Genomic DNA, 27,471 nt, shown 5'->3' with positions numbered 1-27,471 from the left:
GATTTCTTCTATTATCATCAGCTAAGAAAGAAACTATTTTGTGTGGATTATTGAAAAAAATATGATTAATGCATCTTTTAAAGTTAATGATTTAATTATAATCATAGAAACAACCCTAAGTTGCGCACGAACATTTGTAAACAGTATTACATATCCATTATTTGATTTAATCTTGATATATTAATATTGAAAACTACAGCTATCATTGTGTTTACTTGGCTCCAGACAATTTGTAGAGAAAACATTACAGTTTCAGGAAAAACGCCATAAAAACCCTGAGCCACAAATACTGTATTCTATATTGTTACTGAACTTTTACAAAGCAGTGAGTTGAGATTCACTCCCACGTGTTACTGACTCTGCCTAATATACTATATTTCTTCCCAATGTTTCTGAGGAGAAAAGCAAGGTAATTATCATTAACCACTCAATAAATGAGGTTCTATGGTCAGGGAGATCTCATAGGCATTGGATAAATAATCTATCTCAGCTCCTGCTACACCCCAATACTATACTTCTTCAATCATGGAGATATTGAGTGTGAGATTAGGTATAATGCAGAATGAAAACACCGAATCCTTTATGGCACTAAGAAAAAAAAAATATATATATATATATCAGAAAACTAACATTTATTTGTAGATATGTAGAATTTGAAAGGAAAGGAAATTCATATGAAAATGACTTTATATATCCAATTTACAATTTGTTAAGACAGAAAGTTGGTAAACAGTGGCATCTTGATTAATCACACTCAATTTTTTTCTAATTCATTTCTCTTTTCTCGTATTTTCAAGAGATGGGAGCCTTAGAATAAAAAGAAACTTGTTTTGTTACCTTAAAAATAAACCTCTACACTATAAACATCAACTACTAAGAAGTTACTTTGATAGATCTCTGGACAAGCAAATAAAACTCACTTACTTTCCCACTTGCACTTAATAGCTTGTAATATAGTTTAATGATATTGTGTCCATTTTCTTTCTTTTCTACTTATTATATGACACCATTGGTTTTACACAATAAGAAACATAATACTGTATTCTGCTTTTTTTTCCTTCTGGAAGGCTAGTAGAATATAAATGCTATCATTTCACAATGAATTGTTTGTAGAAAAAAATCTTTTATATCTTTTATGACAATAATGATTTTGAAAAATCAATGTAGTTACAACCATTAAACAGAATTTTTCCTTTTACTCTGGGTTATTATCAGAAAGAATAAATACACAGACCTTAGAATGCTAGAATGTATTCTAATACTCTGCATTTAAAAAGGTATATCTTACTTTCCCCACTCATCTTTTGTATTGTCTAATAAGAAGGTATAGTGAATTGCATTCACCCTATTGTCAAGAGCTTGAAACAAGGAGGTCAGAGGCATGAAGCTGCTAATATATAAAACATGTAATCTCAGTAATGTTTTTACTTTGAACATATCTTTGCAAGGATTTTCTGATGCCTCTTCCCAAGCTCAGTGAAGTCACAGGGGCAGTGAGTGGAGAATGGAAAGAAGAAAGGCCAAGAGCTTGAGTCAAGTTCACACTTAGCCATTACATTCATTTAAAACTTTTTGAAGGGAATAATTGTGCATGGACCTTGTTTTATTCCAGTTTCCTGATGTAGAACTTGGCATGAAATAAGAACTAAATAAATATCTGTTGAATGAATAAACATATGAGCTCAAATAAATTATGTTCTCTGAGTCACAGACTCCTCAGTTGAAAAATGGAAATAATAGTATCTGAAATATAATGACAATAAGAAACTACATGTGTGTTTGGTTTGTTGTATATGTACATGAAAATGTTCTGAAGTTTGTGGAAGCTATAACATACATGGAAATGTAAAGAATTGTTACTATTTTTGTTAATACTGGAATCCTTTTTGAAGATACTGAGTGATGAATGTGAGTACTTTGTGATACTCACTTACTACACTAAATATCAAAAAGACTGTAAATCCAAAGAAAGATTATTAACACAAAAAGTGAGACTACTACTATGCTTCTAGCTTGTGATATATCTTCCTGACCTGAATCCTACACATCTGTTCCTGGAGAGACAAGCTGAATACCATTTAATACTGTCAATATGATATTCAAGAAGATAAACTTAACGTTTTACATGTCAAACAGAGATGTTCCTCTCACACAGTGCACTGTCATTAAATATTGATGTCAATCAGAAATTCATTAAAGAAAGTAGTGAGTTTAACATTTGGATTATTCTTAAATCTTAGAACACTCACAGTGATTGGTAGAGACTTGTCACAGATGAAACAGCGGGAACAGTCCATCTGTAGTGTAGGCAATTCACGAGGTGTACTGTCTGCAGAGAATTTAAAAACAATAATAAAACTTGACTAAAGTTGGTCTGCTTTTTATTAACACCATGCCTCAAGTCAGCGATAAAATTTTCCTTCCAGAAAAAATCTGTTGTTCTAAGTTCTAAACAGTTGCTTTGGTTACTATTGGGTTTTAATAATATATGTGTAAGCTTCAAATTAGCACATTTTTATTTCTTATCCTTTGGTAAACATTGTATTCTACATGGAATTTCACTTAACTCTCAGTTTTACATCTGGGCTTGGTACATGCATTTGTTTCGACAGCAAGTTTATAAAGATATGGAATCATTTAAGCTTTCTGCAAGTATAGTTCATGGCTTCATTTAAACAGTAGAGTAGAAATAAACAATGATAATCTAGTGATTGTAAAATGAAGGAACAAAACTTGATCACCTGTACACTATCTGTATTTAAAATACTAGAAGCTGTTAGAAATAATCCTAAAGAAACAGAGGTAGGGGAATATGGCACTTCCTGGAATTTATTTTAAAATGGGATTTTTATTGCTCTATGACAAACCTTTCCTTATATTTGAAAACCTGTGTATATCAGTTGCATAATGTGAAATAATTTTTTAAGAATTAAAATTAATGAAAAGTTCCTCAACTATAAGTAAAGATAGAGTTATTAATCTGGCTACACTGTCTACTGACCATAAATATTTTAAGAAGATTCATTTTGATAAAGTCATTGACAAATATGCAGATTAATACTTGCTAACAGAAAATTTAAAGTTACTATAACCCATTACAGCCATAGAGAAATGTATGTGTAAGATAGATTCCTAATTTTTAAGACACAGTAATGTAATTTAAAAATATTGATCTATATCACTCCCCTTTGTACTGTAATAGTAATTCTAAATTTGTATTATTTAATGGTTTTAATTACATGATTATACATATATATATGTATGTTATATATATATATATATGATGTTCAATAAATAAAACCTTTACTGTCTGTGTTTTTCCTGGACATTAGCATTATGTTTTTTGTTTCATGATTATTGCTTGATAATGATCTACTCAGGTCATCAGTTATGCTAGGAATGCTGATGATGATCATACCTGACACACAAATTGTCAGAGGAAGAAAAGAATGTTGAAGCTGGGTATGTCTATTTTCAAATCATGTGGAAGGAATAAGTTATTTTTAACAGCAGAGAGATTCAGTTCTCAAATAAATGGTTCAAAGGGAAAAAAAATAAGGCTCTCTTCTATGTTTTTACATAGAAGTGTGTAAATAAAATATGACAGAAGGTAATCGGAAACAAAAATTAGGAGTTCCCATCATGGCTCAGTGGTAACAAACCTGACTAACATCCATGAGTATGTGTGTCCAATCTCTGGCCTTGCTCAGAAGGATAAGGATCTGGCATCGTGTGAGCTGTGGTGTAGGTCACAGATACGGCTCAGATTCTGCATTGTTGTGGTTGTGGCGTAGGCTGGCAGCTGTAGCTCTGATTCCATCCCTAGCCTGGAAACCTCCATATGCTTCAGGTTTGGCTTCCAAAAAAAAAAAAAAAAAAAAAAAAAAAAAAAAAAAAGAGAGAGATAGAGAAGAAAAGAAAAGAAAGAAAGGAACCAGAAATGTCCCAATTTTGGCTTGAAATTTCTGTTCATTTAAAGATGCTCCTGAGAGCATGAAAAAAGTAATCCACAGAGTAGAGGAAGATACTTGTAATACATGCAAAGAATCAAGGATTCATATTTATAATGTATGATGTGCCTTATAATTCAACAGAAAAGAAGCAGCAGAATATAAATGAGGGGGAAAAAAAAACTTGAATAGGACATCCAAATGGTTAATATACACATAAATAAGTGTTCAAAGTCATTGATACAAGGAGGATATAAATTAAAACCACAATGTGATATCATTATAAACTCAATGGAATAGCTTAAATTAAAATAAAATAAATTAATAATACCTACTATTGGCAAAAAATGAAGAATAGCTAGAATTTTCCTATACATTGTAGTAGACTATAAACTGATACAATATTTTGGAAAACAGTTTACTATCATCTACTGAATTTAGTCATATTCATACTGTGACATAGCAATTCATTTTAAGAATGACTCAGCAGCTTCATTCTTATTGGTCAGAAGCTGTAAACTACTCAGCTTTTTAAATCAAAACTAGAATAAATGAATTGTCTATGGTATATTAATAGAACTGAATGTTACAGAGCAATGAAAATTAATGAACTACTGCTGCATGCAGCAAGATGCATTCTCACAAACACTGCTTATATAGTATATATAAAGCATATGGAAAAACTTTCCACAACATTTATATGAAGTTCAAAACTGGACAAAACTAATATGCAGAATTAGAAATCAGGGTAGTGGCTAATTTGGGGAAAAGCACTGGTAACTGGGAGACACCTTAAGCAGGAATTTTGGTGTGGTGGTGATGTTCAGTTTGTTAAAATTTTATATAAGCATGTTCTACTTTAATAAAAAGTATTGAATTAAATTTAATACATTGAACTTACATAATTTCAATAACATAGCAAATGTAAGTAAGAAACCCACCTGCAAAGTAGAGCCACAGAGATCATATCTCTAACCTATAATCACACCACACATAACCTGACCTTACAGCAACCACACCAACCTTTGTTGTAATACACTGGCATAGACTTTTACATTTTATCAAAAATGTTTTGGATATAAAGGTCATTAACAAGCAATTCAGATAAAATTGAATTTTGAGATTGAGGAAAAAATCTATTACTTTTGTTTCTTATATGGTGATTTAATATCTCATTCACAACTTAATCATTATCTCACAAAGAATTACTAGATTGCCTAGTGGAATTACCAGTTAAAAAGTTGTAAAGAAGATGTGTGTTACATTATTCTTAGCACTTCCTTTATAAGTTTTCACAGATATCTTGAAACATACATTAGGGACAATCACTTTACCAGACATATAATTAATGCTTTTAAGTAAAGAATCTATTGAAGGTTATATCATACATGCACTATTCTGACTTTTGCTAATTAGATATATGCTGTTATTTGTTGTAATCAATTTATTTTTTTCTAAGGAAACAAATAAAAAGGCAAATTCTTTGGGTAAAAATCCTAGAATTTTCTCCAAGGACAGAAGATAAGGGGATAGTAGTAATGTAGTATAATAGCAAGAAGTACAAACATGTTCCTTTCTTTTGATTTACTGAGATTCTACAGAGTTATTAATGCTCTTAGTACTAATTAACTATCATTAATACTCATAGAAGGCAAATGCTATCATTACTAAAAACCACATGTGAAATTTTATCAAATATGAAACTATTGTAAGTCATTTGTAAATTAAGAGTGAAAGCCCTCATACTATGTTGTTTGAAAAAATTATCTATGTTTTACAAAAATTTGGAAACAGGGAAAAGTTAGTAAACCAAAAAATGAAATTCTGAAAGGCAGACAACTTAATCAAGGGTAATAACCTATGTCCTTTTATCTGATTAGAGACGTTTTAAGACAATGTCTACACGATATTACAGTTCTTAAACCATTCAAAAATTATTATCTGTATACAAGTAAACACATAATTTTTTAATGCCACATAATGATCATGAATTATTTACATGGAAAGTTGAATGCACTGACATCCCTTAAAATCTGAAAAAATATGCATGACCTAAAATATAAATATTAAAATATGAGTCAAAGTTAAATACAATCTACAGTTTGTTTTAAAAATATGTTGGCATTAACTAAATGTTCTACAGTTTGAAATTAATGTTATGTATCTATTAATCAATAAGATATATGGAAAAATTCATAGAGGGTTTGTTATCCAAATGAGAGACTGTTGCCCAAATATTCTTTGGACTGAGTGGATGCCCGGAGCCTAGATTAGCTCATATTTGACCCACACTCTTAACTACCTTAGATTTCCTCCTTTATTCACTTAGACCCCCTTTAACTTGATGGCATCACATTGTGGCTGCACTCAAGACCTATGCTGTTCAACTAGAAAACTGATTTGCACACAAATTTCCTGATTCTTCAAACTACAGAAAATAATCTAATAGTCTGTACTCAGCAGCCATTGATTCCTGCAGAAATGCCCTGCGAAAGAATTTTTAAAATTTTGTTCCTCAGGAATATGTATTCTATTTTAAAAGTTGGTAATTTGTTACTAGTCAATAGGCTCTTCCTTTTAGAAAATAGGTCACCAATAGCAATAATTTTTTAAATATTCAATGTTGACTTCTAATCTCTCTTTAATTCTAATAATCAAGTCTATTTTTGTTCTTATAATCTTTGTGACAACTTTTTTTCTTAAATGTAGTTAAGCTAATTTTCTGTTACTTGACAAATAAGTATTAAATTGTATTATAAATTTCAGAGATAATTTATAAAGTTTAAAATTCACAGAGCTAAGAATTTCATGTCTTGCTCTGCTATTGATTTGAGTGGTGTTCAGCTGTATCGTTTGTGAATTGATAGGGTTTGAGGGAAACTGTTATGTCCAAAGTTTCATCTGAAGCAAAGTGTGTGCTTCTCAGGTCATAAGATTCAGAAGATACCATTATTCAACAGCTTCACAAATCTACTATTAGCTGATACAGTCACTTTTCATTGAATACTGGATAAGAAGCCAGTAACCTGGGTTTCTGACTTAATGTATATGCAAGTCACCAATCTGATGAAGCATGTCCCTTTTTCCTTTGCCTTCCATTATGTCTTTTAGCTTTGTAAAAAATGCCCTGTAGGACTTTAATTATAATTAATTTCATCTTGCAACTAAAGAAACATCATATAAAAGGGTATCAGCTTCAGGATACACTTCAAATACCACTCAAATCATTGTGGTTGCTATTTTAAATGTAATAACAAAAGTCTTTGAAAGTGGGTTTATTTGGAAGTTACAAGTTTGTTTTAATACCTTTAATACCAATATATAAAAGTCAAGTAAAATAACTCTTAATTTTAGAAAAAAGATGAATATTCATGGCAAAATTTGTCAAAACAATAGAGAGAAAGAAATGATAATAACTAAAAACGTTTGCTTGGATACCAAATTAGAATCATAATGATTGCTCCTTTGATTCTATCACACCTTGAGTCATGGAAAGACACTTAAAATATACATATTTTCAAGATACTACATAGCAGAATACAATTAGGTAAAAAGTTCATTATCTTCCATATTATGCAATGTTGTTATTAAAGATAATTTACTTTATTTCTATCAATCATACCCTTAGAAAGAAATGTTTATACATACCACTAATTCATTTCTATTAGGTTTCTATTAAGAAAGAATATCCACAATACAAAAAGCAGTTAAAAAAAACCTTGAGTCTCCTATAGTTTTCAATACTATCATCTCCATAAATTAGATTTCCTTCTCTTATAAAAATATAATGTATACCAATTATATGTCCTGATGAAATATGTATAATTATTATTATTATAGATCTTTTTTCTTAATTCCATTATAAAAATATTAATACATTCAAAAATTGTTTTTTAAAAAAATTTTTCAATTAAAAAAATTTAGGATTCTAGGCAATCCAAGTATGTCTCATAAAATTCTAAATTTCATAATATATTTGGAGCACAAAATTTGACTTTAACTAGATTATGCATATTAACTAAGTATGTACTTTTCACTCCTGGTAAAAATTTATGCACTGTTAGTAAACAATTCACTTTAGGAGCCTAATGAATACTTTTTTCTGTTGGTTTCTTAATTTTTCTTCCTTTATAAATACAGACACAATCAGGTGTTTCTTGTCTGAAAATTGCTTATTTTAGAAATAAAGGTGAGCCTTTTTATCCTGAAATTTACTGGTAGGAAAGTTAAAGATCATAATGTTGCAGGTGAAGTACATGGATCTGATGCCCTAATATAGTTCAAGGAAAAGTGTGAAAAGAGAAGCTGACGCTGCTTCGTTCAATATTAAATGGATGGGACATGCTGGTTTTCTTTGCTTGTGTTTTTGGATGATATTTACTAATTTAATTTTTAGGTTTAAGTCAATCACCTCATCAAATTGAATATTTAAACAATTCCATCTGGATTGATGTTGTTTCGTTGACTTTCTCAAAATCTGAATTTTTCTGACTGCAGCATCCTTTATTGAACATGTTTCTTCATAGTTATATTTCCTGAAGACTGTCAGTTAAATTTTGAGGCTTAATCTTAACTAAGGTGAGAGATTTCATCCACGATAAGGTGTAATTTTTTTTTTTTTCATACAACAGAGGCTGAAATTTGGCAAGTTTTTGTTGGCAATTATGACTACATTGCCCTTATTCTTGAGTGTTGATTGTTACTTTGAGGGTTCATGAGGTTTATTCCTGATGAGAATTGACGTAAAATAATCCTGTGGCAGAAAATTTGGGGAAGACAAAAAACATCCTTTCTCATATTTGGAATAGGTTCATAAGGTGATAAGATTCCTCCATATTTCACTGGGGAGACTTGAGCCGAGTCTTACTGACTCTAATGAGATCTATTGATGAATGGGTTCTAAAAAGCAGTGCTAAGGTATTTTTTATGTTTTCTTCTACACTTAATTCTAGAGAAAAGTTTGTTTTATACGGTACTATAATTCCTGTCCTTTTAGGAATTAAGGACAAACTTTCATCAACTCAGTAAAAATAGTACTGAGCATTCAATCTTTAATTACTCAAATATTACTTGAATACTTATAAGGAGCCAGACACTATGTTAGGAACTCAGGGTGTAAATGTAACAACAAACAAACATGCATGGTTTATCTTTTCATAGCATATGGTCAAATAAGGAATACAGATAATAATCAAATAATCCTTCTAGTTAATATAAATTACTAATTGAAAGAGTGCTCTGAAGGGAAATAACATTATTTAATAACATCATAAAACAAAGAACCAAGTCTCAAAATGTAGCAAGAAAGACTGTCCAAGCAGGCACATTTTGAAGGTGATAAGTACCCATCAGGATATATTTGTGAAATATAAAAATATTTTTCAGTCAATCATAGATATTCATGGAGAAAAGATACCATATTCCTGAAAAGGGTTCTGAAGGTCTTTGAGATTTAGTCATCACACTTCATTAGACATTAAATAATGGATTATCCCTGAAAGGAAGAGAGATATGAGGTATTTGGTTTCTATCTCAAAACTGACTATAAAACACAGGTCTTCTTAACCTTTATGTTTGCCCAGATGTTCCACATGGAAAATACTGAGTAAGCAAAGAACCATGTCTACTCACAAAACATTTTGACTTCTGGCTTGGTCCAAACATGATTTTTAACTGCTGTTTGTAATATAAACTAAATGATTTGATGATTATATTAACTATACCAGTACCAGGCTGACCTTCTTTGTCTAGAAACATAGATTTCCTATAGGCCACATATAAAGAAAACCATATATAACCATGTGCAAAAATATGAATACTAGCTGAACATATTTAGAAATGCAATATTCCCTACATTATGAAGTACTTCTTTACTTCAGTAGTTATGTGATAGTTACAAAAGACACTTTAATATAAAGAAACCACAACTTTTTGTGTAATAAATGGGAAACAGAAGAAATAGGAAGACAGAATATAGAAAATAATTTATGAAGAAAAAGAAAACAAAAGAATAATTTTTCACTTAGAAAATTCTGCAGTCTGTTACCTGCCTTGCTCACATGAACCATTATTCAGAGAAGATAAGTGGTGACAGATGTGGCTTCGTTATGGAAAGAACTTAATGTCAAGCAGCCGAGTAACCATATTTCTTAAAGAAAATTAATCCTGAGCTCTCCTAATTGGACTCTTTTCCTCTTCTCTTTCCTCCTTAAATTTCCAACTGGGGTTTTTAGTAAATGATAGCAATCTTGATTGCATCTAATGGTATGAGTGATTTTGCATTTCCAAGTTCTCCCTGCTGGTAGCATTCATAAACACCTTTTGTAGGTACTAATGTTCAGGATAAAATTGAAAACATGGCCATTGATTTTATTGAAAGATGATTAGAAATGATATATTATCATTTACATGGACATTCTCTATTACTATATCTTTTCTTTCATGTCATATTTTCTCCAAGAGTATTGGGTTAAATAATGATATTATTAGTAGGCCTAATTATAAGAAATTAAAAAAATACCCTTTTGTGATATATTTTTAACTATGACAGATGAAATCCCTGTAGCATGAAGGTACCATTTATTAAGGGGGAGGGACAGTTCTTCATTTCTACTGATTAGAGCTCTTATACAAATTCTTTTTTAATAAATGCCTAATAGGAGTTCCCGCTATTGCACAATGGGTTGATGATCTGGCTTATCTGTGGAGATGCCAGTTTGATCCCTGGCCCATTGCAGTGGGTTAAGGATCTGGCATTGCTGCAGCAATGGCACAGATCACAGCTCTGGCTTGGATTTGATCCCTGGCCTAGGAACTTTCGTACACTTCAGGGGAAGCTGAAAAAGAAAAAAAAAATCCATAACAAATAATTAAGCAATGGTAGGATACCAAGTTAAAGGCTCTTTGCAGAAGGTATATAAAAGAAGGAAATCAAATGAATATTTATATAGAAATAAATATTTAAATTACATATATATCTAATTTGCCTATCACCATATATAAATACATGGTATTTAATCTCACTACACTATGAGTTTTCTCTGAGTGACACTGAAGCACTGGGGCTGTCACTGGGTGATGATGGATATGAAGTTGAAGAGGAAGGTGGTGATTTTTATTCTTGGGGCCACTCCAGCCTACTGAGCTGCTTCAGGAAAGAATGTGATTCTAGTGATTCCTCCCTGCTTTGGAATCTGCTTCCTCCACATTCCAGTGAAGTTGTTTCTCATCTCTGTGCAGTATTGTCTGGTTCTGCATGTGTAGTCTTTCACCTGTGTAGCTTTCTATTTTCCTATCCATCATCTTCTCACATGATGGTTAAAAATTCTCCATGGCATTTTTAGATCAGTGTAGTCCAAGAGAAATATTATTCACACCACATTAGTAATTTAAAACTTTATAGTAACCACATTAACCAAAGTAAAAATAGTGAAATTAATTTTAATAATTTATTAGACTTAACCTAACATCTAAAATATTATTTCAACAAATCAATGTAAAAATCATTAATGAGCATATTACATTCTTTTTTACATATATACTAAAGTTCTAAAATCTGGTGTGTATTTTATACTCACAGCACATCTCTGTTTGAACTAGCCACACTTGAGGTGCACAATAACCCACGTGCTTAGTGTCTACCACACTGGAGAGCTCAGCTTTAGATACTAGCAGCAGGCCTGATTAATCCTCTCCCTCATGTAGCCACACACCTAGATCAAGCAATTAGTTACCTTATCAAAGATACCCCTCCATTTGCATACACTGAGAAATCTAGAAATGAGATGACCATGCCACTCCCTTACAAAGCCAAATATCACCATTTCTTTTAAAGTTCATCTGATTTGGACAAAATTTACATGAGTTTCTATAACTCAGTTTGTAAACAGAACATTTGAAACTTCATTCTCAGTCTCTTTTCATCTCACACATATATACCAGACATGTATTCTTCCTCTTAGAACTCTTAAATATCAAATTGTTGATCAAGCCCTTAAGATGCCCTTATTACTACTAGGCAGAAATAGGAAACAAAACAGAATTCCAAATACAAGAGAGGTTATGAATTATATAATCCATATACCATGTCCATAGGAAATAAGTATGTTCACAATAAAAGCAAAAAGCATGGTTATACTGAGGAAGATTCTAATCCTGCCTCTATATCTTTTATGTACCTAACATCTTCACTATGGGAACCCATTTTTCTCTAAAATAGGAATAATAATATTAATTGTCCTTGATATTAAGAATTAAAATTGCAGCCATATCTTAAATACTTGCTTTGGATCAGATTCTTTGCTAAGGAATTCATATTTATTAATTATTTATTAAATAAAGGCAATAAATATCACTAAATGAGGTAATATAATATTTCTATCTTATATTAGTTTATCAATATAGTCACTATAAAAAAGCAATAATATATGTGATAATAATTACCACTTTCCATATTTTCTAGTCTATCTCAATCTTCTTAATTGATAAAATCTCAATTGTCATTAGACAGAAAACCTTTAATGACAAAATAATGTGTATATATTATATGAATCCTCAGGGTAGAGTTAGCTTATTTCTTATAAACTTCTGGTGCTCAGATGCTCAATAGATAATGAATAAATGAATGAATTAAATAATGAGACAAAAAAAGGCAGTGTTTCTGAATTCAGCAGTCATGGTATAGCAAAGTAAGGCTATATCATGTTTTCTATTTCATTTAGAGAAGTAATTACTATATTATAGTCTCTTAAATTTGTCAAAGCAAACCAAAGGAGATTCGTGTTGTATAGTCAGTGAAAAACTCAAATGTTTATTTAAAGGAGGAATCAGATTCATTGACAATGGGACTGACTGGATTCCCCATATGTCTCTTCTCCTGCCCCTTCTCACTAATGACTAGGTTATGAGTGTGCTGCCTGATTTATTAATGGCTGGAACAGCCTTATATACACAATGGTGAAGTCTGTGAATGTGGAACAGATCCACATAAAAGGGGTTCTGCTCTTTCCTAGCTTTCATATTTGAGGACTCACCAAATCTGCTTTCCTGCCTTTTTTTTTTTTTCAAAATCTTACAAAATACTAATGATTTTGTTTGTGCCATAAACATGTAAGTCAAAACAAACACATTTCTGAGCAAATACTGAGTTAATTCCCATTTGTGTACAAGCTTCTAATTTAAATTCTAGTTTAAAAGTGCTCATTTTATAAGAGACAACAAAGTTTACTGACAATGATATCAGCATTTCTGAGAAAATTATCAACATATAAGGAGACCACTAGATGCCTATTTTACAAAAATCACACACAAAAAAATGAAAAAAATTACAGGTTTAACTATAAGACCAGAAACCATAAAACCAAAATACTCCTAGAAGAAAACAGGAAAGAATCTTTTTTTTTTCTTTTTTTGTCTTTTGTCCTTTTTAGGGCCTCACCCATGGCATATGGAGGTTCCCAGGCTAGAGGTCTAATCGGAACTATTGCTACTGGCCTACGCCAGAGCCACAGCAACGCGAGATCCAAGCCGCATATGTGACCAACACCACAGCTCATGGCAGTGCCCAATCCTTAACCCACTAAGCAAGGTCAGGGATCGAACCCACAACCTCATGGTTCCTAGTCAGATTCGTTTCCACTGCACCATCATGGAGTTTCATCATGAGAACTCCAGAAGCTTCTTGACAGTTTTGACAATGATGTCATAGGTGTGACACCTAAAGCAAGAAGAGTAAAAATAAACAAGGGGCTACAATTAAAATCCTTCTGCACAGGAAAAGAAACAATTAGCGAAATGAAGAGACAGCCTATGGAATGGGAAAAAGTACTTGTAAAACATAAATCTGATAAGGGGTTAATATCCAAAATACATAAAAAACTTATATGACCCAACAGCAAAAACCCCAAAATAATCCAATTGAAAAACAGGCAGATGATATGAACAGACATTTTCTACAGAAGATACATGAATGGCCATAGGTACAAAAGATGCTCAGCAATCCTATCACCAGGGAAATGAGCAAAATAAACAATGAGATGTTACCTCACACCTGGTAGAATGGCTATCTTCAAGAAGACAAGAGCTAACAAATGCTGGATACGATGTGAAGAAAAGGAAATTCTTGTGCACTACTGGTAGGATTGTAAATTGGTACAGCCACTATGGAAAACAATATGGACGTTCCTCAAAAAATTAAAACTAGAACTACCATATGATCTAGCGATTCCACTCCATGGGATATAGCCAAAGAAAACAAAAACACTATGTTGAAGAAATATATGCACCCTATGTTCACTTCAGCATTATGTACAATATCTAGACATGGAAACAACTTAAATTGTCTATCTATGGATATATGGATAAAGAGGTTGTGATAGTATACACAGTTGAATATCAGTGAGCTATAAAAAAAAAAGAAGAAAATCTACCATTTGTGACACCAGGGATAGAATTTGAGGGCATTATGCTAAGTTAAATAAATCAGACAAAAAGACAAACTCTGAATGATGTCACTTATACATAGAATCTAAAAACAAAACAAAACACCAAACTCAAAGAAAAGGAGATCAGATTTGTGTTTACCAGAGTGGTAGTTGGGGGAATGAGAAAATGGATAAAGGTGATCAGAAAATACAAACTTCTAGTTATAAAATAAATAAGTACTAGGAGTATGATGCACAATATTTACAGTTAACACTGCTGTATGGTATATTTTAAAGTTGTTAAATCCTAAGAATTCTCTCATCACAAGGAAGAAAATCATTTCTCTTTTTTTTGTTTCTATATAAGATGATGGAATTAACAACTGTGGAAGTCATTTTACAGTATTTCACTTAAGCGAAATCATTCTGCTGTATGCTTAAACTTAAACAGTGTTAATATGTTAATTTTATCTCAATAAAAGTGGAAAATATGGGAGTTCCCTTAGTGGCTCAGCGGTTAACGAACCTGACTAGGATCCCTGAGGATGAGGGTTCGATCCCAGGCCTCACTCAGGGGGTTAAGGATCTGGCATTGCTATGGCTGCGGTGTGGGCCGGCAGCTACAACTCTGATTCAACCCTAAGCCTGGGAACCTCCAAATGCCTTGGGTGCAGCCCTAAAATAGGAAAAAAAAAAAAAAAGCGGCAAATATGATCTAGAGAAAAAAATCAGCATTTTGTATTAAATGCTAGTTTGAATGACAATCATTGTCTTTAATTTTTCCTGCCCTTTTAAACTTTACTTCAATGAAAGTGGTTTTTTTTAATGTAGCTACATCTTCTATTTACATCAACAGAAAATTTCTAGTTTATATGTGATTTACATCAGAGTTATACATTATTATTTTATATCTGAGCTGTTTATTTAAAGAACTTTCATCTTAAAAGAACAAAAACCACTAAGGGGTTATATTTTCATTGTAATGGCTCAGAAATCCTGGTCTAAATTTTTTCAGGAGATTTCCAATGCCAATATTAGAACTACTGACGACAGGCTTATGTCAAAAGAGATTACAATTCTTTATATATGATTATCTGGAATAAATTTTAGATGAAGTTTTTACTTGGAGAAATAAATTAAGCATTGATATTTTCCCTCAAAGGAAGATGGATATAAAAGTGTACCTCCTCTCTCCTTTTCCTCCCCTCCTTCTCTTTTCCTCTTCTTTCCTTCCTTCCTTCTTCCTTTCTTCTTTCCTTATCTTTCTTTCTTAGCAAAGTAATAAAGTTTCAAAGACTGATGTCATGTGAGTACAAGAACTGAGATCCATACATTCGCCTGAAGGACAATGAGCTTGTCACAGAAGGCTCTGTAACTACTTCATTAGAGTAAAAGGTTTGCATAATTCTGCTATTGAGCTTCCTTGGAAGTCCTTTCTCTCTCTGATCACCCACTGTTGACAAGGTGTCTCACACAGAGGAATGAGAGCACATAACTCACAAAGCACTGTTCTGCCCTTCCCTGCATGAACATTCAGCAGGCATAATTTGGATTTATACAAAATACTTAGTGGAAATAGCCCAGAAAGAGATCTGGCCTTTCAGGAAACTGATGGGAAACTGAGCTTAAACATGCTTGAAAGACTAAGACACTATTAAAAAAATGAAGTAAACTGTCAAACCCATCAGCATTATCAAGTCATCTTAGTTTCATGACTATACAGTTCAAAGTTGAATTAGAGGACTCCTGCCAGGAAGGTTTATACATTTCTAATTCTGTCTTCAAGTTATTTAACTTTTGCTAAAACTATTTGCTAAATGACTATTATAGAGAACTAAAAAACAAATCCAAGCAAACACAAAAAAGCAAAATATCTGCTTTATTAAGCTTTATGAATTCTCAAAGACTTTCCTATACAGTGGAAGAATTTGGCTGAATAAATAAAGGTTAAATTATCAACAGCGAGATCATTATTTTCTCATTCAAAAGATCTATAAAAGGACATAGAGCTGCCTGTGCTATATTAATTTGCAAGCATATATGCTTGAAGGTAAAAGCTTGAAATTTATATATGGTTCAAAACTACAACGATAAATGAAAGCTAACTTCTCCTCTTTGAGTCTATCTTTTATAAGATTGTAAGAAAGATCAAATTATGATTTTATTATTATATTTATTATATTATACTTAATTTAAATATCACATCATATTTAATACTTGAGACAACTAGTCAATCCATCTAAATAAATAAAGATTTATATTACTAGTAGTTCCTCTCCTTGGTTTTACTCCATATTCATTATGAAGCAAGTCTCGTGTATGTATGTATTGAGAGCCCTCACATAATTAAGACAACAAATATAAACTAAACACCTAGAAGTAAAAGATTTGTGTCTAACTTTTGATGAGGAATTTTAATTTTCTGGGCCTTACTGTCCTTCCTTGTAAAATGGTTGATTTGAAAAAAATGAGTTAGAACTAGATATTTAAAGTATTATAATTCTTTCCGGTGAGAGCACAGAGATAACGGGTAATGTATCTACACTATTCTACTCTTCTGATATTAAAAAGTTAATTAACTGATTTGCTTATTTTCTTGAGAGTTAAAGAAATGTTTTATTAAGCAAAATAAAGCCAGTTTATTATTTTTCTCCACCTTTTGCTTTGAGGAGCTAGTTCATTTTTTTAGAAGATATGAGGTATTTCTATGAAGTTGTATTAAAAATAAAAATAAATCAAAATTATAAAAGAGTATTATATCAAAATTCAACAATAAATGTCTTTAGCTCTTTCTTTTACCTTTTGAAGCATCCACAATATTATAACTGACTGATCTAGTTACCCTGAATTCCAGTTTGTCCCCATTTAATTCTAAGCAATTATCTGTTTAGATGAAGTAAAGAAATAAATTACTTCCATTTTATATGAAGTATTGATATTTACTGATTTAATGTTCTCTTAAAAATCTTATCAGACACAACTTACAATAGATTTACAAGGAGATCCTGCTGAGTAGCATTGAGAACTTTGTCTAGATACTCATGTCGCAACAGAACAAAGGGTGGGGAAAAAAAAATGTAATTGTAATGTATACATGTAAGGATAACTTGATCCCCTTGCTGTACAGTGGGGGAAAAAAAAAAAAACTTTCAGAAAAATGGTTTTTAAATTACAATAATAAGCAGGCAGAAATTAATGGAGCTACTCAAACTAGAGCAACATGTTATCATGTAATTGTCAAAATTCTGAGTGAATTTTATTTTCACTCCTTTCAATAAGGAAAATTATGGCTAAGAGGCTCAATGTAGCTACTCTTGTAACTCACAAGACTTCCCTGTGAGCTGGTATTTGGGGATACTGCTTTATTGAGAAACATAATTATTTCCTCTTAGACATTGACATGTACTATGTTTTCTGTATTCACTAGACTAAAAGTCCTTCAAAATAAAGTCTTTGAAAAAAGATTTTACTCTAAATAATTTAGGAAGAAGAAATAGATAAACTATTATGAATATAATAAATGATTAACATTCAGACACTTCTGCATTAATATTTAACAAGAAAATGTGTTTTAATGTAACATGCAATACAAATCTAAATATATAAAAACATGAAGTATAAATCATTCAAATTACCTTTCATATCAATCTCCGAGATAGCTGTAAGTACACATGAATGTTGCCTCCTTACAAATACATAAACAAACATTTTATTTTCCATTCATATTCTTCATCTTGGTGCCCTATCAGCTTTATCCAATCATTTATCTATTATCTATCTTCTTTGTTTTTTGTTTATTTGTTTTTATCTTTGAAACAACAGCAGTTTGGTTTCTCTTTGCCAATAAGCAAATAAATTATATTTCAAAATTGTTACAATTTGCTAGGTTTGATTATAAAGGTACATGCAAACTAAACACAAAATGCGAAGATACCAATTTTCCCATATCGCTTTCATTTTTAAGCATCTTTAAATAAATAAGGATTTTTCTGGAATTCCCATTATGGCGCAGCAGAAACGAATCTGACTAGGAACCATAAAGTTGTGGGTTCGATTCCTGGCCTTGCTCAGTGTGTTAAGGATCTGGCGTTGCTATGAACTGTGGTGGGGTAGGTTGCAGACGTAGCTCAGATCTGGGGTTGCTGTGGCTCTGGTGTAGGCCGGCAGCAACAGCTCCTCCGATTAGACCCCTAGCCCAGGAACCTCCATATGCCACGAGTGCAGCCCTAAAAGGACAAAGGACCAAAAAAAAAAAAGGGGGGGGGTTTCTTAAATCACTAACAAAAAATTTTATTATCAACTAAGATTAGGTTAAAGGGACAACTGATAGATGATAGCAAGTTCACTCAAAAAAATAAAATGAACTGATTTTCCTTCATAGGAAATACAGAAATGGTAGAAAGGTTTAAATGTCAAAATTTTACCTTTGGCTGAATTCTTACAAAAGGATTATTTCCTTTTAGGAGACTGTGTCTAGCTGTACTGGGTTTTTGCTGTTGTTGTTTGTTTTTTATAAAACTATTTTTCTTCTATTATGTGTCTATGTTACATTGTTAAATCTGAAATCTGAGGTCAAAGAATACAGTACCACTTCATGCTTTAGACAGACTGAAAGAGGCATTCTTGCATACTTCTGTCCCTAGGATGCTTGATGTGTTCTGATGAGTTTCCACAGCTTAGCTCTCCATAAAATGAAGACATGGAAGGTTGAAGAGAATTTAAGACACGGGTTAAAACAACTTTTAGGATCTCATTATTGTGGAAAATAAACTTTAAGCTTGAAATTTTATTTTAGATTGATTAGGCAAATGATGCCTGAAAAAAGCTATTTCACTTCCAAATCATTGGGTTTTGTACAATGTTCTCAGTTTGACTTTTTAAAAACCTCTCTTTACTGTTAGTAGTGCTACCACCAAGGCTCTTTGGTGTCATGTATTAGGTTATTGTATTTTACTGGACAATCTTTGTGTACCCAAAATGCAAGCAGCTGAAAAAACTTACTTATATTAAATAAATACATTAGTTTTTACATGAGGAGAAATAACATACCTCAATGGAAGTGTGGAATTTGTTCCAAAGAAAGTACAAACCTGAATTAACTTGGCAGGTTTGGATTTATTGAGCTAAACAGACTATTCAGGCAGATAGTGAAGTCTAGGAAATATAATCGTTGTTAGAATTATATGGGTGACTCTTGGTATGTGGCCTTTGAAGTTGTTTTGATACAAACCTTTACAAAACAACTTTGTAAAAATCTTGCCTTACCCTTCTGGTGTGTAGGTCATGTTACCTAGCCATTTCCTATCAAATGTCCATCAAATGTTATTATTATGCTAATTTCAAGAATTTAAAGTCTCTTATATCAAACAGCACACTCTTTCAAAACCCCAGCAGCTCTCACCAGGATTGTTCACATTCCTGATTAATCCCTGGGGCATAAAGAACTCATTTAGCTAGCTGTGTGAGGAAATGGAAAATCTATAGCAAAACAGACCCTAATAATTAGTCTGAGAAAAGCACTCACTCCTTCAGACTCATTTTTTTTAAATGTTTGTAGGACTAGTCACTAAAATCCAAGTAATATTTTTTTTTTTGTTGTCTGACTTGGTACAAAGGCTTTATGGCCTTGAGCTTATGAGACCCTAAATATTTAGGCCAACATGTTTTATAAATCACTAGACTATAAGAATGCTAGTGATGCTATATAAAATGCATTTTGGAGGGTCTTTTTAAAATATTCAAATAAAATTAACATTTAAAATTTTATCTTATTATTTTATCTTATAATTTGGACTTATAGGCCATATAATTTTAGTATGATTTGTAGTTAGCATATGCAGTAAGGTAACTTTGATATTTCTTAACAGAAAATTTGTGGTGTCATGATAGGCAGTGATGGAAAAACAACTGTTTAATGCTAAAGGCAAACATTCAACCTCAAGATTACATCCAAATCAATGCCTTTAGACTCTACTCAGAAGAGTACACATTAAGATGACAAAAAATCATTCAATCTTTGGAGATATATTCCATGTTTTTGAGTTAACTACTGTGGGTGATAGAAAACTAAAAGAAACTGGATCCTCTTTTCTAATTCCTGAGATGTAAAACTTCAGTGCACTAGATTTTTCATGTCATTCAAGGGGTTCTTATAGTTCATATTAAACAAGGGGGTACTTGTAGTTCATATTAAACATCACTAACTTACATGGAGTGTTAAGAAAAGTATTTAGTTATCATGAAAAATTTTAGCAAGGCCAATAACATTATGAAGATAGGTATGTTAAAAAAGAGAGAAAAAGAAAGGAAAATCACTTGTGTTGAAAATTTCTTTAAAAACCCAAAGTCTCAGCTACTGCAGCATTCTAAATCATTCTGTAAATCTGATTATTTGTGAATGGTGACTGAGTGAAAAAAACTGCAGAAAATTCAAGTTCAGGTTTTGAATAAGTGCAATTTAGATAAATGTTGAGGCATCATGAGAAATGAGTATCTAATAGTCTCAGAGTTGCAAGTAAATGATACAGAGCCATGATTATTCAGTAGAGATTTGACAAAAAATACAGAATACTTGTTCATATCAAGTGGGGGGGGGAAACAACAAAAAACAGAAAAATAAAGATGTTGAAAATATGACTTCAGTGGATTTTGTCAAAAATATTCTTTGCTGGGTAGCTTTGGTGAAATTTTATTAGATCACAATATCACCTAATCTACATCTTTGCGGACCTATGACTTACATGACTTGTTTTCTTTTCTCATTTGTGATTCAGGATCCTGGCTGGATTCTTGGGACATAGTATATATTCTGATAATGGATTAATCAAGTAAAAATCAAAATTGAAGTGGTTAATTTTTTTTAATTTTTTCCATTTAGAGAATACTGTAAATAATCTGAGTTTTTCAGTTTTTGTTTTTGGCTGTTTTGTTTTGTTTTTCCCAAACACTCTTTTCATATCCAATTTAGACATTTCTTTTTTTTTTTTTTTTTTTCTTTTTGTTGTTGTTGTTGTTGTTGCTATTTCTTGGGCCACTCCCACGGCATATGGAGACTCCCAGGCTTGGGGTTGAATTGGAGCTGGAGCCACCGGCCTACGCCAGAGCCACAGCAACGCAGGATCCCAGCCGCATCTGCAACCTACACCACAGCTCACGGCAACGCCGGATCTTTAACCCACTGAGCAAGGGCAGGGACCGAACCCGCAACCTCATGGTTCCTAGTCGGATTCATTAACCACTGCGCCACGACGGGAACTCCAATTTAGACATTTCTAAAAAGTTAAATGGCATCATCAGCCTGTAACATATAAAAGTTAACTCTCTCTATATTTCTCTTTCAAGGACCTATTTGCATTTTTCTTCAATTTTTTTTCCCAGCAAATATTTAGTATGTACTTGTTAATCATATCTGTGTTCAAAGACAGGATATGTCATTTTAAGAAAGATCAAGTTCTTGCCTTTCATTGATCTTCTATTTTAGTGAAAGAAAAATACATGAGGGACATAATCAAGATAGCAAAGGAGTAGGTGCTCAACATCTCCCACAAATATTAAAAAAAAAAAAAAAATCGGGTGGGGGAGGATCAAGATGGTGGAGGAGTAAGAAGTCGCACTCACCTCCCACAAACACATCAAAAAACCACATCTACATGCAGAACAATTCACACAGACCATCTACTGAACACTGGCAGAAGAACATAAACCCCCCAAAAGGGCAAGAAACACCTTACATAACTGGGTAGAAAAAACAAAAAGAGAGAGACAGACAGAGAGAAAAGGAATTAGGACTAGACTATCATTCATGAGAGGGAGTTGTGAAAGAGAAAATAACCCACACCCTGGGAACCTGCCTAACTGATGGGGAGATCAGCTAAGACAGACGGACCTCAAAGTCACGAGAAAAGCACCACAGATGGACTGAGGAGGGCAAAGCAGATTGAGAGCCAACAGATCATCAGCACAACCGCACTGTCCCTTTCCAGGACCCTGCAACTAAGAACAGCCTGTGCAGCAACTCCTGATGGCGTAAGCAGAAAGGGGTGCTTCTTGTGTGGTCTATAGGTGGTGGGGGCAAACCATCACAGTAATCTCTGACTCCAGAGGTGTGGACCCACCTAGGGGTCTGTGAACACACACCACTTGTGGCCCCAATCACTGCAGAGAATAACACATAGGGGGGAATTTTGACCAAACACCACCTTTTGTTGCTCTCACTCCCCCAGGAACTCACGCAATCCCGCTACTGCCACTTCCAAATGCTCTGGCCACCTCTTAAATCTGCCTAAGTCTCATTACCACATCCCAGGGCCCTGCAACTAGGAGTAACCTGCACCACTCTCCTGCAGGTCCTTGCTACTGTCAAGAGCCCAGCAACCAGGCACTGACTACTAGCCCTTCCCAGCCTCCTTCTCCCTGGAAACACACTCAGCACCCTGGGGACAACAACCTGCTCACACCAAAGAAACAGATAGCAAATATCCAAACTCCCAGAACAGAAATAAATAGTAACCTCCACAAAATACAAAGGGTGCTCTTGCATAGAAATAGCCCTCCAAGACTACAGTTTGGTTTCCATAAACTCATAGAAAAAGAAAAATATAAGCAAAATGAGGAAGCTCAGGAACCATTCCCAGTTAAAAGAACAGGAGAATTCACCTAAGCAGTGAACAATGAAAGAGACCTCTGCAGACTGATAGACACTGAGTTCAAAAGGGAAACAGTGAAAATACTGAATGAATTAAGGCAGAATATAAAGGAATTAAGAGAAGATATAAACAGTAATGCAGATTACTTTATCAAGGAACTAGAAAATATAAGGAGGAACCAAGAAAAATTTAAAAAATTCATTTGCAGAGACTCAAACTGAGCTAAAGGCACTAAAGAGCAGAATGAATAAAGCAGAGGAATGAATTAGTGACTTGGAAGACAGAATAATGCAAATCACCAAGTCAGGACAGCAGACAGAAAACCAAATGAAAAACACAAAAGCAATATAAGAGATCTATGCTATAATATAAAGCAGGACAATCTATGCATAATAGGAATTCTGGAAATCTACCAAATGTACAAAGAGGAACATATACTCATCCTCTTTAAACTTCCAAAAGTTTGAAGAAGAAGGAACACTCCCAAAGACATTCTATGAAGCCACCATCACCCTAATATCAAAACCATACAAAGATACTACAAAAAAAGATGATAGGCTAATATCTTTGATGAATAAAGATGCAAAAATTCTCAACAAAATTTTAGCCAACTGAATCAAACATATAAAAAAGATCACAAATAAAAGTCCAGGAACAGATGACTTCACAGGCAAATTCTACCAAACATACAAAGAGGAACTTATGCTCATTCTCCTCAAACTTTTCCAAAATGTCAAAAAAGAAGAAACACTCCCAAAGACATTCTATGACACCACCATCACCCTAAAACCAAAACTAGACAAATATACCACCAAAAAAGAAAACTATAGGCCAATACCTTTGAGGAATACAGACACAAAAATTCTCAACAAAAATTTAGCCAACCGAATCCAACTACATATAAAAAAGATCATACACCACAACCAAGAGGGATTCATCCCAGGTTCACAAGGTGATTCAACATATGAAAATCAGTCAATGTCATGCACCACATTAACAAAAGAAAAGTCCAAAGCTACATGATCAATGCAACAGATGTAGAAAAAGTATGCGACAAAGTCTATCATCTTCATGATCAAAACTCTTACCAAAGTGGGTATAGAGGGAACATACCTTAACATAATCAAAGCCATTTATGACAAGCCTACGGCAAATATAATACTCAATGGAGAAAAGCTGAAAGCCTTCCCACTAAAATCTGGAACAAGACAAGGATGGCCACTCTCACAACTGTTATTCAACATAGTATTGGAAGTCCTAGCCACAGCAATCAGACAAACAAAAGAAATAAAAGGTATCCAAATTGGAAGAGAAGAGGTGAAACTCACTGTTTGCAGATGACATGATACTATATATAGAAAAGTCTAAGGATTCAACCCAAAAACTACTTGAACTGATCAACAAATTCAGCAGAGTAGCAGAATATAAGATTAACATTCAGAAATGTCACATCTATATCTAACAATTAAATATTAGAAAAGGAATATAAAAATTCAATACCTTTTAAAATTTGCCCCCCAAAATCATATACCTGGGAATAAACCTGACCAAGGAAGGGAAAGACTTATATGCTGAGAAGTATAAAACATTAATCAAGGAAATTAAAGAGGATGTAAATAAATAGATATTCTATGCTCCTGAGTTGGAAAATTAATATTGCAAAAATGGGCCATACTCCCAAAGCAATCTACAGATTCAGTGCAATCCCTATCAAATTACCCATGACATTTTTCAGAACTAGAACAAACCATCCAAAAATTTATATGGAACCAAGCAGGACGCATAACTCTCCCAGACTTCAGACACTATTACAAAGCCATAGTCATCAAGACAGTGTGGTACTGGTGCCAAAACAGACATACAGACCAATGGAACAGAAATAGAGAACCCTGAAATAAACCCAGACACCTATGGTCAATTAATCTTTGACAAAGGAGGCAAGAATATAAAATGGGAAAAAGATAGTATATCCAGACCAAACTTTCCTTGAAAAAGACACAACGCAACTGCATGTTCATTGCAGCACTATTCACAACAGCTAAGACATGGCTATCCTCCGTGTCCATGATTTTCTTTTCTGTCAAAAGGTTCATTTGTGGTGTATATTAGATTCCAGATATAAGTGATATCATATGGTTTCTGTCTTTCTCTTTCTGACTTACTTCACAACCAAAAAAAACCTAAAATAGTACTAAGCATATTCTAAGACAAATATTTAAAGATTTCTTCCTCTAAATAGGAAGTAAGAAGATACAGAAGAAATCATAAATTGGAAGCTTATCACTTAAATAAGCCAGTATACAGATCAAAAACCACAACAACAAACTTATTTGTTAAACCAATGATAAATACAAGGAACAGAAAAAAAGATAAACATGAAGCTGTAACAAAAGGACATCAAAATCGTAAAATGTGTAGAAGGAGAGTAAGCAAGTCTAGATTTTTTTAGAATGTATTTGAGCCTATATGACTATCAATCTAAGGCAAGCATATAGAAGATTTTAACATACTTCCAAAAACGAAACCACAAAGCAAAAATAATTCACTAAAGACAAAAAAAATAGGACACTAGTATAAAAAAGGAAATAATCCCACCAAAAATGAAAAGAAAGGAACAAAGGAGAAACAAAGAATCAACTGAAAAACAGGTTTAAAATGGCAATAAATACATATTTATTAAAAATTATTTTAAGTTTTAATGGACTTAATGCTCCAATCAAAATACATTAAGTGGCAGACTGGATTAAAAATAAATAAATAAATAAGGCCAAGAGCCTAAAATATGCTGCCTAGAAGAGACTCATCTTAGGGCAAGGACTTATATAAATTGACAGGGAGGGGATGGAAAAATATATTTCATTCAAATAGAAATGACTACACAGAAGCAATTGCAATATTCATATCAGACAAAATAGACTTTAAAAAAGAGACCAGAAATAAAATAAAGAAGGACACTATATAAAGATAACAAGGTCAATTCAAAAAGAGGATATTACACTTGTCAATATATATCACCCTAATACAGGAGTATCCAAATACATAAACAAATATTAAAGACATAAAAGGGGAAATTGACGGGGATACAATAATAGTAGGAGGCTTAATACCCCACTCCCATATCAACGGGTAGACCTTCTAGACAGAAAATCAATAAGGCAATGGAGATCCTAAATGAAACAATAGCACAGTTAGACTTAATTGATATTTTCAGAATATTACATTGAAAAACAAAACAAAACAAAACAGAATATATATTCTTTCCATGTGCTAGTACTCTAGGACTAACCATACTGAGCACAAAAGCAACCTCAACCAATTTAAGAGTACAAAAAGTATTTCAAACACCTTCTCTGACTACAATGGCATGAAAATGGAAATCAGTCATAGAAAAAGAAAGGAGAAAAAAAACAACTACATTGAGATTAAACAGTGTGCTACTAAAAGACCAATGGGTCAATGAGGAAATCAAAAAGGAAATTTAAAAATATTTTGAGACAAATGACAATGAAAACACAGCCATACAAAATCTATGGGATGCTACAAAAACAGTTGTTAGAGGGAAGTTTATAACAATACAGGTCTTCCTCAAAAAATAAAATCTCAAATAAAGAACCTAACCTGCCATCTAAAAGAATTAGAAAAAGAAGCAAAAACAAAACCTAAATTCAGAAAAAGGAAGGAAATAATGAAGATTGCAGAGGGAGTCAACAAAATAGAGATTTAAAAAACAATAGAAAAGATCAAAGTAACCAAGAACTGGTTCTTTGAAAGAGCAAACAAAATTGACAGTCCTCCAGCCAGACTCACCAAGAAGAAAGAGAGAACACAAACAAAATGAGGAATGAAAAAGGAGAAATCTTGATGCATATTGCAGAAATACCCAAAAACCATAAGAAACTACTATGAACAATTATATGCCAACAAATTTGAAACCTAGAAGAAATGGACAACTTTATAGATACATACAGCCTACCAAAGTTAATTAAGAAGAAACAGATCATTGGAACAGATTGATTACTAAAAATAAATTGAATATGTAATTAAAAAAAAAAAAACTCCCTAAAAACAAAAGTCCAGGGTCAAATGGCTTCACAGTCAATTTCTACCAAACATATCAGGAAGAATTTATTCCCAACCTTCTTGAACACTGCCAAAAGACTGAGGAAGAAGGAACACTCCCAAAGGAATTCAACATCACCATCACCTTATATCAAAATCAGACAATGCTACCACCAAAAAAGAAAATTACAGACCAATATTTTTGATGAATATTAATTCAAAAATTCTCAGCAAAATGTTAGCAAACCAAATCCAACAAAACATATAAACTGTTACATTCCATGACCAAGTTGAACTCCCTAAGTTCATAAGGATGGTTTGACATACACTATTCAATGTAATACACCACATTAACACAAGAAAAGTCCAAAACCACATGATCACAGCAACAGATGC

At 32.7% G+C, this 27,471-nt stretch overlaps 1 long non-coding RNA gene across 1 annotated transcript in view; it reads right to left on the bottom strand.

The window, feature by feature from the left end:
- LOC110259435 overlaps nt 691–27,471 on the bottom strand; it is a 77,125-nt gene continuing 50,344 nt past the window's right edge. Inside the window, exons 2-3 of the long non-coding RNA XR_002341845.1 lie at nt 2,250–2,329; nt 691–807 (exon numbers count right to left, since the gene is read on the bottom strand). This is a non-coding gene — a long non-coding RNA (uncharacterized LOC110259435). The remainder of the gene's footprint in view (nt 808–2,249; nt 2,330–27,471) is intronic.

Source organism: Sus scrofa, chromosome 2 (genome assembly GCF_000003025.6).
Source record: "Sus scrofa isolate TJ Tabasco breed Duroc chromosome 2, Sscrofa11.1, whole genome shotgun sequence".
Taxonomy (NCBI): Eukaryota; Metazoa; Chordata; class Mammalia; order Artiodactyla; family Suidae; genus Sus; species Sus scrofa.
The sequence above is the reverse complement of the archived record's forward strand: the minus strand, read 5'-3'. Positions and strand labels throughout refer to the sequence as shown.